Raw genomic sequence first — 11,905 nt, forward strand, 5'->3', positions numbered from 1 at the left:
ACCCCCCACCAATCTCCATCCCGGGCTCCCAGCTTCTTTGTTATGAATACAGCCGCAGATACAGCCCGTGGCTCTATTCATTCCTATGGAGCTGCCGAAAAAAGTAAGCACTGTCAGGCTAAAGGGGCTCCTCTTATCTTTGACCCAAGGCCTTAGTCCCAGTACTAGGCCCCAACAGCAATGACAAACTTCATTACAGTCACAGACAGTATTTTTGTCATGTTTGTCTTAGATGATTCTACCTCAGGCCTTAAACTGCTCAGTAGCCATCACCATCACCCCTGTCTCCTCTTTAGCTCTAATGGAAACCATACAACACACTTCTTCACAGTTCAGAACATCTCTGAAGCCATGGCTTCACACCCTCCAATAGCCAAAGCCCAACTCTCTGCTTGCCCATGTCTCTGCTGTTCCAACAGTTGTTCCAACTCACACAACAGGCTCCTCTTGCTTTCCCGTGCTAACTTCCTAATGGCCGCATAGTATACGTGAGTAAACTTCCCTGCTCTCATGTTGCAAAAGTGCACAGAAAATGGCAATGATTAATAACATATATAGATAAAAAGTACAGTACAAAAAATGTCAGCCTGCCACATACAACATAGGAACAGACAAGACATTTCCGAGAACGGCAACAAACTTAACTCTTTCAGTTCTTATCCAGTGGGGGAGACTTATGAAGGCTGAAACCGGGGGTACACCAGGGAGAAGGCACAGATCCGTCCCTTCTCCCTGGTGTACGCCTGCCGTATCCCCCGCTTGCCTAATGGGCAGGCGGGGGATGTGGCAAGACAGAGAGGAGGCGTAAATCATGATACAAACCATGCAAGCAGGTGTAAATCATGATCTGCTGGAGTCAGATGTAGATTTGTTGCACAAGGCCGGCCACGTTTACCAAGAGGTGTACTCCTCTTCGTAAATCCATCCGAAAAAAAGGGGTGAGGCTTTATTTAAGCCCGCCATACTCATATTCCAGTCTTCATAAATGCCCCCAAGTGTGTTAATATAATTTCATATGGTGGACGTTCTTCTTTATTCACATTGAAAGGGACAACAGCCTATTTATTGTAATAAAACACAACTAAAGATGAGCAAACCTCAAGTACGCTGGGGATCGTCTAAACCTGAACTCTGCATTTGATTATCGGTGGCTGAAGAAGTTGGGTGCAAGCCCTACGGAGTCCTGAAAGACATGGATACAGCCTATGGCCTATTTCTGTATCCATGTTTTTCAGGCAGTCTTAGGGCCGCGTGCAATTTCTTCAGCCACCGATAGTCAAATGCCCAGAGTTCCCCACTACAAGCCACAGAAATGTCTCCGATGACCTATACACACCAGCCATGCCTTTCTCACCACGCTGCCACCTTAAGTCTATGGTAAGATGGAGGCTTTACATTATTAACATTTTGGCCATTATTCTTAGCTGACCTGAGTGCATATCCTGGGTATGTAACGGAGCATCTACAGCCGTAAATTTCTGGGGAACACTGTGGTTTTACATTATTGACTGTACAATTTTATGACACTCAGTTTCACCGACTGTACAAACTAGTCAAGCCCGCTCCTGTTTTTTTGGACACAGATACATATTTATTTTAAAAAATGCTCCAAAGACTTCATATCTAGAGACGGGCGAACCTCAAGCACCCTCGGGTTCATCTGCACTTGAACTCTCTGCATTTGATTACCAGTGGGAGAAGATGTGGGATGCGGCCTTAGGGAGTCCTGGAAAACATGGATACAGCCTATGGCTATGTTCACACGTAGTAGGACACTAACTGTTCCATGATCCGGCCGGGTCACGGAACGGCCGGTGTCAGAGAAGACCATTCCGGTTGGTACTACAGGATGATCTTCACTGCCACTGGATTCTCCGCTGCTCACAATGGAGCGTGGGGCCGGAGCCGCTCACTCCATTGTGTGCACTTACAGGTTTTCTGTGGCGGCTATTCAATGAACACAGGTTCGCTCATCTTTAGTTGTGTTTTATTACAATAAATAGGCTGTTGTCCCTTTCAATGTGAATAAAGAAGAACGTCCACCATATGAAATTATATTAACACACTTGGGGGCATTTATGAAGACACATTCATTACACAGAAAACTGACATGTCAGTTTTTTGCGGCACCGCTAGGGATCCCAGCCGGAGTGTATACTATGTGTATACACTCCGGCCGGGATTCCCTCAGATGCAGCACTACATAAGTACCGTAGTAATCACAGCCGTTGTTGCAAATCGGCAACAACGGCCGTGATTACTACAGAACTTACGTAGTGTGAACATAGCCTATGGTTGTATCCATGTTTTTCAGGCAGCTTGAGGTTCGCTCTTCTCTATTCATATCAATGGCATCTGCTACAAACATCATAGCTTTCAATGTATTCACACCAGAGAAATCATCATAAATAGAAAGATAAAAGACCTATATATCATATTATCATAATAATATAATATATTAATAATAATAATAGTATTATTTATAGACTTAATTTACTAAACCTAAAATAATGTAAGCTGCCAATAATCTATTGATTTTTCTTAAATGAAATGTCCGACTTTGACCACTTATTTCTGTCAATCAGTGAAGACTGAGATCTGTAAAATACTCAGTATGATGTCCTGGCTTATTTGGGTCTCGTGGTCATTGGCAATAACAGGAAAGTCGTTGATACCAAACAACAAATCAGCACTTTGTGAATCAAACTCCAGATCGCAGCAGAGATGGATCCGCAAAGTAAAATCAAGAAGCATGGCTCACTGATCCCAGGAGCATGTCACAGAAAAATATTTACAGCAGCAAATTGACTTAACACAAGGACAAGAATCAATTGAAAAGAGTCCAATACAGTGTAAATAGTCAAGCTTTTATTGCATGTTTTTGTATTCAAACATGCAATTAAAGCTTGAAGATTTTTCAATGCAGTTGGACTCTTTTCAAGTGATGTATGTGCTTGGCAGCATATGGGATTGCTACCACCCTATGGCATAGGCTGTATCCCAGTTTTCCAGGCGTTCCTTACGCCGTATCCACCTGCTGCACGGAGCCGGCAGATAGCGGGAGTCAAATGCCGAGATTTCTGGTTCATACGAACCAGAAATCCGGCTGGTTCGCTCATCTCTACTAGAGAGTCCAGGAAAACAAAATACAGCCATAGGCTATAGTAAGGAGATTTATTGAACGTGGTGTAAAGTGAAACTGGCTCAGTTGCCCCTAGCAACCAATCAGATTCCACCTTTCATTTTCCAAAGAGTCTGTGAGGAATGAAAGGTGGAATCTGATTGGTTGCTAGGGGCAACTGAGCCAGTTTCACTTTACTCCATGTTTGATAAATCTCCCCCTGTATCCATGTTTTCCCAGACTCCCTAGGACTGCATACAACTTCTTAAGCCACTTATATTCAAATGCCGAACAATCAGATTCGTGAATGCTCGACTTGCGCTAATCTCTAACTAACAATAGTAACCAAGCCATATAATACAGTATAAGGCATTTATTTTTTTATGACAAGAACGGCTGTTGTTTGCAATTAAAACAACGTCCATTCTTATCATACAATAATGTGTTGCATTGAAGTCTGTTGGTAGGCCATAGTAATTATTGACATGTCAATTATTTTATGTATTATTTTGTGCATTGAAATCAATGCAATTTTCAGTGCAACAACGGCCGCTGTTTGCACATTGTGTGAACATTGCCTAATAACTTACAATGCACAAACTCAAACTACAAAGCAATAACCAAAGCCAAACCAGGATTTCCTCTATTCTCCATTTGATTATACGTCCCTATATATAGCATCTCAAGATTCCTTCCAATTATTCCATTGTTTTTGTTGTCACTTTCAGCTGTCACTAGAAGGAACACGTCTCAGCTCCGCAGATAACACCTGTTGTTTGTTCACAGACTGCAAGTTCTGGTCTTCGGGCACATGTAGCAGCCATGTTGTCCTAACACGTTGGATGTAGAGTAAACATGTGGGTTGGAAGACATTTTAAGGTATAACAGGTGAACCAACACTGAATGTGAAAGTTATAGACAGCAAGGCCCTTAAATAGGAGATCTATCAGAGGAACCAACGCAAAAAATCAGATTCCAGCTTTCATTTAAAAAATAAAAAGAAGCAATGTGATTGGTTGCTATGAGGAAGTGCTTCCATGTTCCTTTACATGCATTTTTATAAGTCTCCCCCATAGTGTAACACATGGTCATTTTTCCCATGCAGAAGGATGATACTTAAAGGGGTAGTCCACCCAAAAAAAATTTCTTTCATATCAACTGCTACCATGAAGTGCCAGAGATTTGTAATTTACTTCTATTAAAAAATCTCAAGCCTTCCAGTACTTATCAGCTGCTGTATGCCCAACAGGAAGTTGTATTATTTCCAGTCTGGAGAGCAGGAGAGGTTTTCTATGGGGATTTGCTCCTGCTTTGGACAGTTCCTGACATGGACAGAGGAGGCAACAGAGAGCACTGGGTCAGACAGGAAAGAAAACACCACTTCCTGCTGGACACACAGCAGCTAATAAGTACTGGAAGACTTAAGATTTTTTAATAGAAGTGAATTACAAATCTCTGACACTTTATGGCACCAGTTGATTTGAAAGAAAAAAATTTTGGGTGGACTACCCCTTTAATGCTATATACCAGGGGTAGGGAACCTTCGGCCCTCCGGCTGTTGCAAAACTACAACTCCCATCATGCCTGGACAGCCAAAGCTAAAGCTTTGGCTGTCCAGGCATAATGGGAGTTGTAGTTTTGTAACAGCTGGAGACTCAAGGTTCCCTACCCCTGGTCTAGCATATAACTATCTGAAAACTAACTGTTGTAACAATACCAGACTATAGTATGTACAGAAACCATCAGAGGACACTAACACCTTAGCTTTATGTATACTGTATATTGGCTTAGCCCAGTCATCATGAACATATAACATAAGTAACTCATCGCTTTCACTCATCAAACTCTTCAGCCCTTAGGAATTGTCCAGTCCGGAACATTCTTTTTGTTATGCTACATTTAGAGATACCAGTGATAAGAAACAACTGGAGACATCATCTGGTCATGTATGGTCCTATAACCATCTGTTCTTTAAGGGGTTAATGGCATGTCCTCAGTTCTCACTGATATTGTCGGTCACCATTGACCGGCTATGAGAGGACTTGGAAGAGTTTTAAGTGCTGAGCCTCCTAATTCTCCGCTCTCTAAATATAGTGTGAAGTGTCAGAGCGCAGAGCAAGAAGGTAAAGCTGATAATGCGGAACAAATGTATAATACGTCCATGGAGCTTATAGCCAAGAATTAAATATCTGGCCGCAACACAACATTTCCTGTGGAGGTGACGGCGATCTGCGCATAATCTCCGCTAATATATTCTAATAGATCCGATTGGAACAATAGAAAAAATACAGAGCAAATGAAATACTGGCGACAAATATCTATAATGATGTATGAAAAGTAACTACTATCATTTCTGTAGGTCTCTTCTTACTCTTCTCTCAAAATGTACCCCCCCCCCCCTGAAATATATTATTATACCCGTGACTAGCACTGTTATTATAGCAACAACAAAGTAAGTATAATAATTATAATAGGTCATATATGTATTAATGATCAAACAACCAAATCATAATAGATAATGATTTCACTAGAGAGAGAGCGAGGCCTTGTGCCCCAGTGCTTCACCCTTGGAAGGTCCTCAGGGCAGAAATACATCATGGACCCTGATATAGATATATATATATATATATATATATATATATATATATATATATATATATATAGTAATGTTTCTATAGCCATTATTGGACATTTCCGGACCCTTTTTCTTGGGTGGACCTAAGGCATCATTATTTATGCTATAAAGCTAAAAATGAAAAAAAGTCATTACTCTACCTCTTTATACAGGTCCTAGTTTAGGCTCAGTAGCAGATTATAATCCTCAAATCCAAGGATCCTATGGGACAGTAGCAGCTATAGGTCCTACAAAGCAGACAGAGCAGGCAGAAAAGAGAGTGACTATGTTAGGATCCCTGGGAGCCTTTAGAGCTTGATCCTCCCTCCCCCTATTCCCAAATACCTGGAGTGTGATAGGGACAGCTGACTGGACACAAGTCATGGCTATAAATATCCAAAACAGCAGTCTGGGGGAGGGAGAGAATATACTTTGAGGGGAGAATTAGCAGAGACCATGCTTGCAAAGATGGCGGGCGGAATAAACAACACCAACAGTTATAAGTATTAGGTTTCTTTAGGTAGTGGCCATTGTTACAGAGTACATGCACAGTCCAGCTGGACACTATTGTAATAATTAGTTCCGGGGCCGCGCTTGTAATCCAAATCCACTCTTACACCAAAGCAAATTTTCCCATAAGAAATCATAGAAATGCAGACAATTGGTTCCACACCCCAAATATAATGATTTATTATTCTGAATAACATGTAAAACAGATGAAACAAACATTCAGAAACAGCAGAATATGTGATATTATAAGTTACTGTACAGTAATGGAGAGGATGGGAAACACAAGGGCTGACAGAGACTGCAGGGAGTATGAAGGAATGAGCAGGACAGATGTGGGCACATACATGCAGTGCTCTCTGTCCGGGGAGAGAGGGGTTACAGCTATGGAGAGATTACCTCCACAGTCCTGTCCCCTGATGCAAGCCCCAGCCTGAAGTGGATCTGCTATGATTTGGAAGGTGAGGGAGACTTCCTGGGTCAGAGTACAGTGCTGTAGACCACACTATGCAGACCATGCCCCTCCTCCACTCCCCCTCCAACCCAGTACAGGGAGCTCTTAAACCAAAACAATGCTCTTAAACCAAGTCACAATTTTGAAAAACTGTGAGCTCTTAAACCAAATAAATAAATATATATATATATATATATATATATATATATATATACACACACACACACACACACTCTCTCTCTATATATAGATATATTTATATAATTTTAGATATATATCATAGACGCTGATATCATTCATAGAAATAGCTGTAGTTCCTCTAGAGCTACATGTGGTTAATATACTATGAATACCCTTTGGACACAGAGCTATAAATGCACAAGCAGAACAGGACAGAAATGTAAAAGGGCGCTTTAAAGCTTAAAGGTGTACTCCAGCTATTTTCTTTCTTTCAAATCAACTGGTGCCAGAAAGTGCCAGAGCTTTGTAATTTACTTTTATTAAAAAATCTCAAGTCTTCCAATACTTAGCAGGTGCTGTAAGTCCTGCGGGAAGTGGTGTATTTGTTTCATTCTGGATAGCAGGAGAAGTTTTCCATGGGGATTTGCTACTACTCTGGACAGTTCCTGATACGGACAGAGGTGGCAGAAGAGAGCACTGTATCAGACTGGAAAGGAATCCACTACTTCCTGCAGGACATACAGCAGCTGATAAGTACTGGAAAACTGGAGATTTTTAAATAGAAGTAAATTACAAATCTTTACAAGTTTTTGACACCAGTTGATTTGAAATAAAAGAAAAAATCGTAAATAGTAAAATCGTAAAGGTGCCCTTAACCATTCAGTTTCTGTCGGCTGACATAAAAGCTCCCTATCTCTCCATATATATTTTGGCTCATGAATAGAGAAAGGTGAGGTAAGGCCTGACATAGTTGAGTTTTGTTGACTTTTAATGTGTTTGGGCAGCGCCGGCCCCAGAGTTTGCAGCCCCTCATTCATGCACTATGCACCCATCATCCACACACTATGCATAATAACTTGAGACACCACTAACATACACAAACACACATTATTGACACTGACAGACAGTGGCGTAGCTACTGTAGAGGCATGGAAGGCAGTTGCTATGGGGCCCTTGGAGGGAGGGGGCCCAGGGAAGATAAGAGCCTCCTGTGTCCTTTTGCTTAACCCCTTATGTACTGCAGTGTGTAAGTGACCCAGTGTTCTCTTACATGCTGCAACACAAAAAGGGTTAATATAAGCTCAAGACAATAAGCTCTCTGATAACCTCTGACTTCTGAGCTCCTGCAGGGGTTATCAGTGCAGGAGTAGCAAGGAGAGAGCTAATTGTCTTCTGCATTAACCCTTTGTTTGTGTTGCAGCATGTAAGAGAACACTGGGTCACTTACACACTGCAGTAAATAAAGGGTTAAGCAGAAGGTAGTCTGCTCCTGTACCTAAGTATATAACTATGAGGCTCCTAATACAGCTGTTATAGTTAAATACAGCGGATGGACAGAACAAGCAGACATTGGCTTTCTCCTCTGTCACTCACTGTTGTGGCTGCACGCAGGATTCTGCCTCTGGCCACAAGAGATTTTTTTTTGCCACATCACCGAGTATATATATGGTAGGGGGGCCCCATGAATCCTAGTTACGCCCCTGCTGACAGACACTAAGAGACTGATGTAGACACTGACTGACCCTCTTCCTCTTTGTTGGGTTGCTCTCCACACTGTAAGGTTGAGGACCTTCGGGTCATGTGATCAGGTCCTTCACCCTGCTTTCTCTGTGCAGGTCCTGCTCCTTTCTCCTGTGTCTTCTGATGTTCAGCCCCTCACCCTGTAGTACAGTGAGGGGGCTAAACATTAGAACACCAGGACCCACTCCCTCTCTGGGCCCCTAGAGGTGCTGTGGGCCCCGACACTTGCCCAGGCAAGCAGGGGCGGATTAACTTTACCGTAGGCCCCGGGCTGTTCATCAAGCCTGGGCCCCCCAGTCCACTGCACCTATGGCAGCACTAGTCTGGTGTTCATAGTACGGGATACATAATGTCATAATGCCCTGATTTGTGCAAAAATCGAGGTGAAAATCATGGCAGAACTGTAGCCACGGACAATACATTACTTAAAGTGTCACTGTCATTTCATTTTTTATTTTATTTTTTTTGCAGAAATCAATAGTACAGGAGATTTTAAGAAACTTTGTAATTGGGTTTATTAGGCAAATATGCCATTATCTGCATTAAAAAAGCCTTTCCCCAGGGAGGGAGATTAGACGGTAGCAGAGAGCAGAGAACAAAGGATTACACAGTAGGAGCTGTGTGAAAGCCGGCATTCAGAGGTCAGAGAGGTCAGTGCTGACTGTCAGAGGAGATAGCCCGGTGATGTAGCTGTAAATTAACTCTTTGTTGTCCTGTTTTGGTGCCTCATCTCCCTTCACCCCTCCCCTCTCCATAGAGAACTATGAAGAATGGGGGGAGAGCTTCAAACTGCTTTTTCATGATAAAAATGCATTTTTCGGCTAATAAACCCAATTACAAAGTTTCTTAAAATCGGCTGTACTATTGATTTCTGCAAAAAAAAAATTAAACAACAGTGACACTTTAAGTATAAGTATGTTTGGTGCCGGCCCTGTGTATGGGAACTTTTAGGACCAATATGAATAAGACCTTAGAGCTTACTGCAAAAACACATTAGGGGATTAGTGGCATTGGATTGTTTCATGTAGAATCCTGCTCAATGCCAGTGAGTGGCCTCCAGAGCACACAGTAAACACTGCCATTCCGTCATTTAGACTGCAGGTTATGTGGGCTAACAGCATGAAATACAGTATGGGGATTGTATGGAGATTGTAATTGGAAAACAGCAAGAACATTATTAGCTCAGTTATTTACCTGATGAACGTTACTACCAGGGAACTAAAAAAATAATCCTGGAGTGCTTCTTATACCATAAGATGGTAAGGGATTTGATGTAATTTAGTGGAGGTAATGTAGTGTTTACAGCATTATACAATTATGAAGAATATAAAGAATCCTTCTGTCAGCAGTGTAAGGAGCGGCCCAGAGCTGGTGGAGAATAGAACCTATAAAAGTCTGCCTGGGTCATCACAAGATGATTGACTCACACAAATGCTTCAGCCGTAATGGCACAACATTTCATTCAGCAAACGCAGCAATTAATTAGTCCGAGCATTGATCCACCCTACAGCCTGGAGAGAACGTCCACCAGAGGGCCCCACTGAGCAGGAGGCCGCAGCCCTTTATTCTGGTCTCTGGTTTATTAACTGTGCAATTCACATAGGGTATGTTTATATTACATACTGCAATAATCTATACTCACACTGTAGATCCTTAACTGTGTAAAGGGAATATATATATATATATATATATATATATATATATATATATATATATATATATTTTTTTTTTTTTTTTTTTTTTATGTGGCCTATGGTCAGATGCTGGAAGTCAGATATTCTGATGTGCATCCCTTATATACCTTTAAATTAATTTAGTGCTTATGCATCGTAAGCCTGATTTGCAACAACGGCCGTGATTAATATAACACTTACTTTGTGCTGCCCCCAATGGAATGCCAGCCAGGGTGTATACACATAGGGGAACATGTATGAAAAGGCGTAGAGGCCTTTTTTAGGCACAGATGGGGCAAATCAGCACAAAATATTAGCAATGGTATTTTTGCGAATTTTTTTTTGCATCTTCCCCATCTACGCCACCTTCGCCAGTGGGGTGGAGAGGGGGGCATTCCGGGGGGCGCTACCTCGTTTTGTGGGGAGCTGGGGGTGGTAGTTTTGTGGGGAGCTGTAGTTGTTTTGGGGGCCGGGGTTGGTAGTTGTGTGGGGGGCTGGAGTGGTAGTTTGGGGGAGCTGGGGATAGTAGTTGTGTGGGGAGCTGTAGTTGTGTGGGGGGCTGGGGGTGGTAGTTTGGGGGAACTGGGGATAGTAGTTGTGGGGGGGGGGGGGGGGTGGTAGTTGTGTGGGGGCTGTAGTGTGGGGAGCTGGGGATAGTAGTTGTGGGGGGGGGGGGTGGGGGTGGTAGTTGTGTGGGGGCTGTAGTGTGGGGAGCTGGGGATAGTAGTTGTGGGGGGGGGGGCTGGGGGTGGTAGTTGTGTGGGGAGCTGGGGGTGGTAGTTGTATGGGGTGCTGGAGGTGGTAGTTGTGTGGGGGGCTGGGGGTGGTAGTTTGGGGGGAGCTGTAGTTGTGTGGGGGGCTGGGGGTGGTAGTTTGGGGGAGCTGGGGATAGTAGTTGTGTGGGGGGGCTGGGGTGGTAGTTGTGTGGGGGCTGTAGTGTGGGGGGCTAGGGGTGGTAGTTGTGTGGGGAGCTGGGGATAGTAGTTGTGGGGGGGCTGGGGGTGGTAGTTGTGTGGGGGCTGTAGTGTGGGGGGCTAGGGGTGGTAGTTGTGTGGGGAGCTGGGGATAGTAGTTGTGGGGGGGCTGGGGGTGGTAGTTGTGTGGGGGCTGTACTGTGGGGGCTAGGGGTGGTAGTTGTGTGGGGAGCTGTGGATAGTAGTTGTGGGAGGGGTCTGGGGGTGGTAGTTGTGTGGGGGCTGTAGTGTGGGGGGCTGGGGGTGGTAGTTGTGTGGGGGGCTGGGGGTGGTAGTTATGTGGGGGGCTGGGGGTGGTAGTTGTGTGTATGGCGGGGGGGTCGGGTGATGGGTGTTGTCTGGAGGGGTGGGAGGCTGAATCAGCTTTTTGTTACCTTAAAGGGGGGAGGGGGGCTCCGCAAAAAAGTTTTGCACAGGGCGCCATTTACCCTAAGGCAGGCCCTGCCAGTTCTGCAGTACCGGACGGGATGATCTTCTCAGACACCAGCTGTTCTGTGACATGGCTGGGTCACAGAACGGCCGGTGTCTTACGCTATGTGAACGAGTCCTCACTGTGTATCAGTTTCCCCACATGTTTTTATGGGTGTATTTTAATTATAAATTTTGGATAATGCATTAATAAAAGGAAAAATGTGAAAATTATACAAACCTTTAATAGAAGCTCTAAGGTAAAAACTTATATGACGATCACAGCAATGTTACAATAACCCTGATCTGTGAGATTGTCAGAGCAAGATACTTTATATAACAAGATAACACGTCCACTATCAGTAACAGAAATCTACTTACAGTTAGTCGTCTTCTCTTGTGGTAGTAGCTCACTGTAGTGTGTTCCTCACCTAACATGATCCGATGAGTTAC

At 43.5% G+C, this 11,905-nt stretch overlaps 1 protein-coding gene across 1 annotated transcript in view; it reads right to left on the minus strand.

Annotated features, from left to right (window-relative positions):
• The window catches only part of MYO18B (myosin XVIIIB), a 402,342-nt gene extending 396,320 nt beyond the window's left edge, over positions 1 to 6,022 (minus strand). Inside the window, exon 1 of the mRNA XM_069961327.1 lies at positions 5,897 to 6,022. The gene's annotated coding sequence lies outside the window, so the exon portion shown is untranslated. The remainder of the gene's footprint in view (positions 1 to 5,896) is intronic.
• Positions 6,023 to 11,905: the final 5,883 nt, after the last annotated feature.

Source organism: Dendropsophus ebraccatus, chromosome 3 (genome assembly GCF_027789765.1).
Source record: "Dendropsophus ebraccatus isolate aDenEbr1 chromosome 3, aDenEbr1.pat, whole genome shotgun sequence".
NCBI classification, from domain to species: Eukaryota; Metazoa; Chordata; class Amphibia; order Anura; family Hylidae; genus Dendropsophus; species Dendropsophus ebraccatus.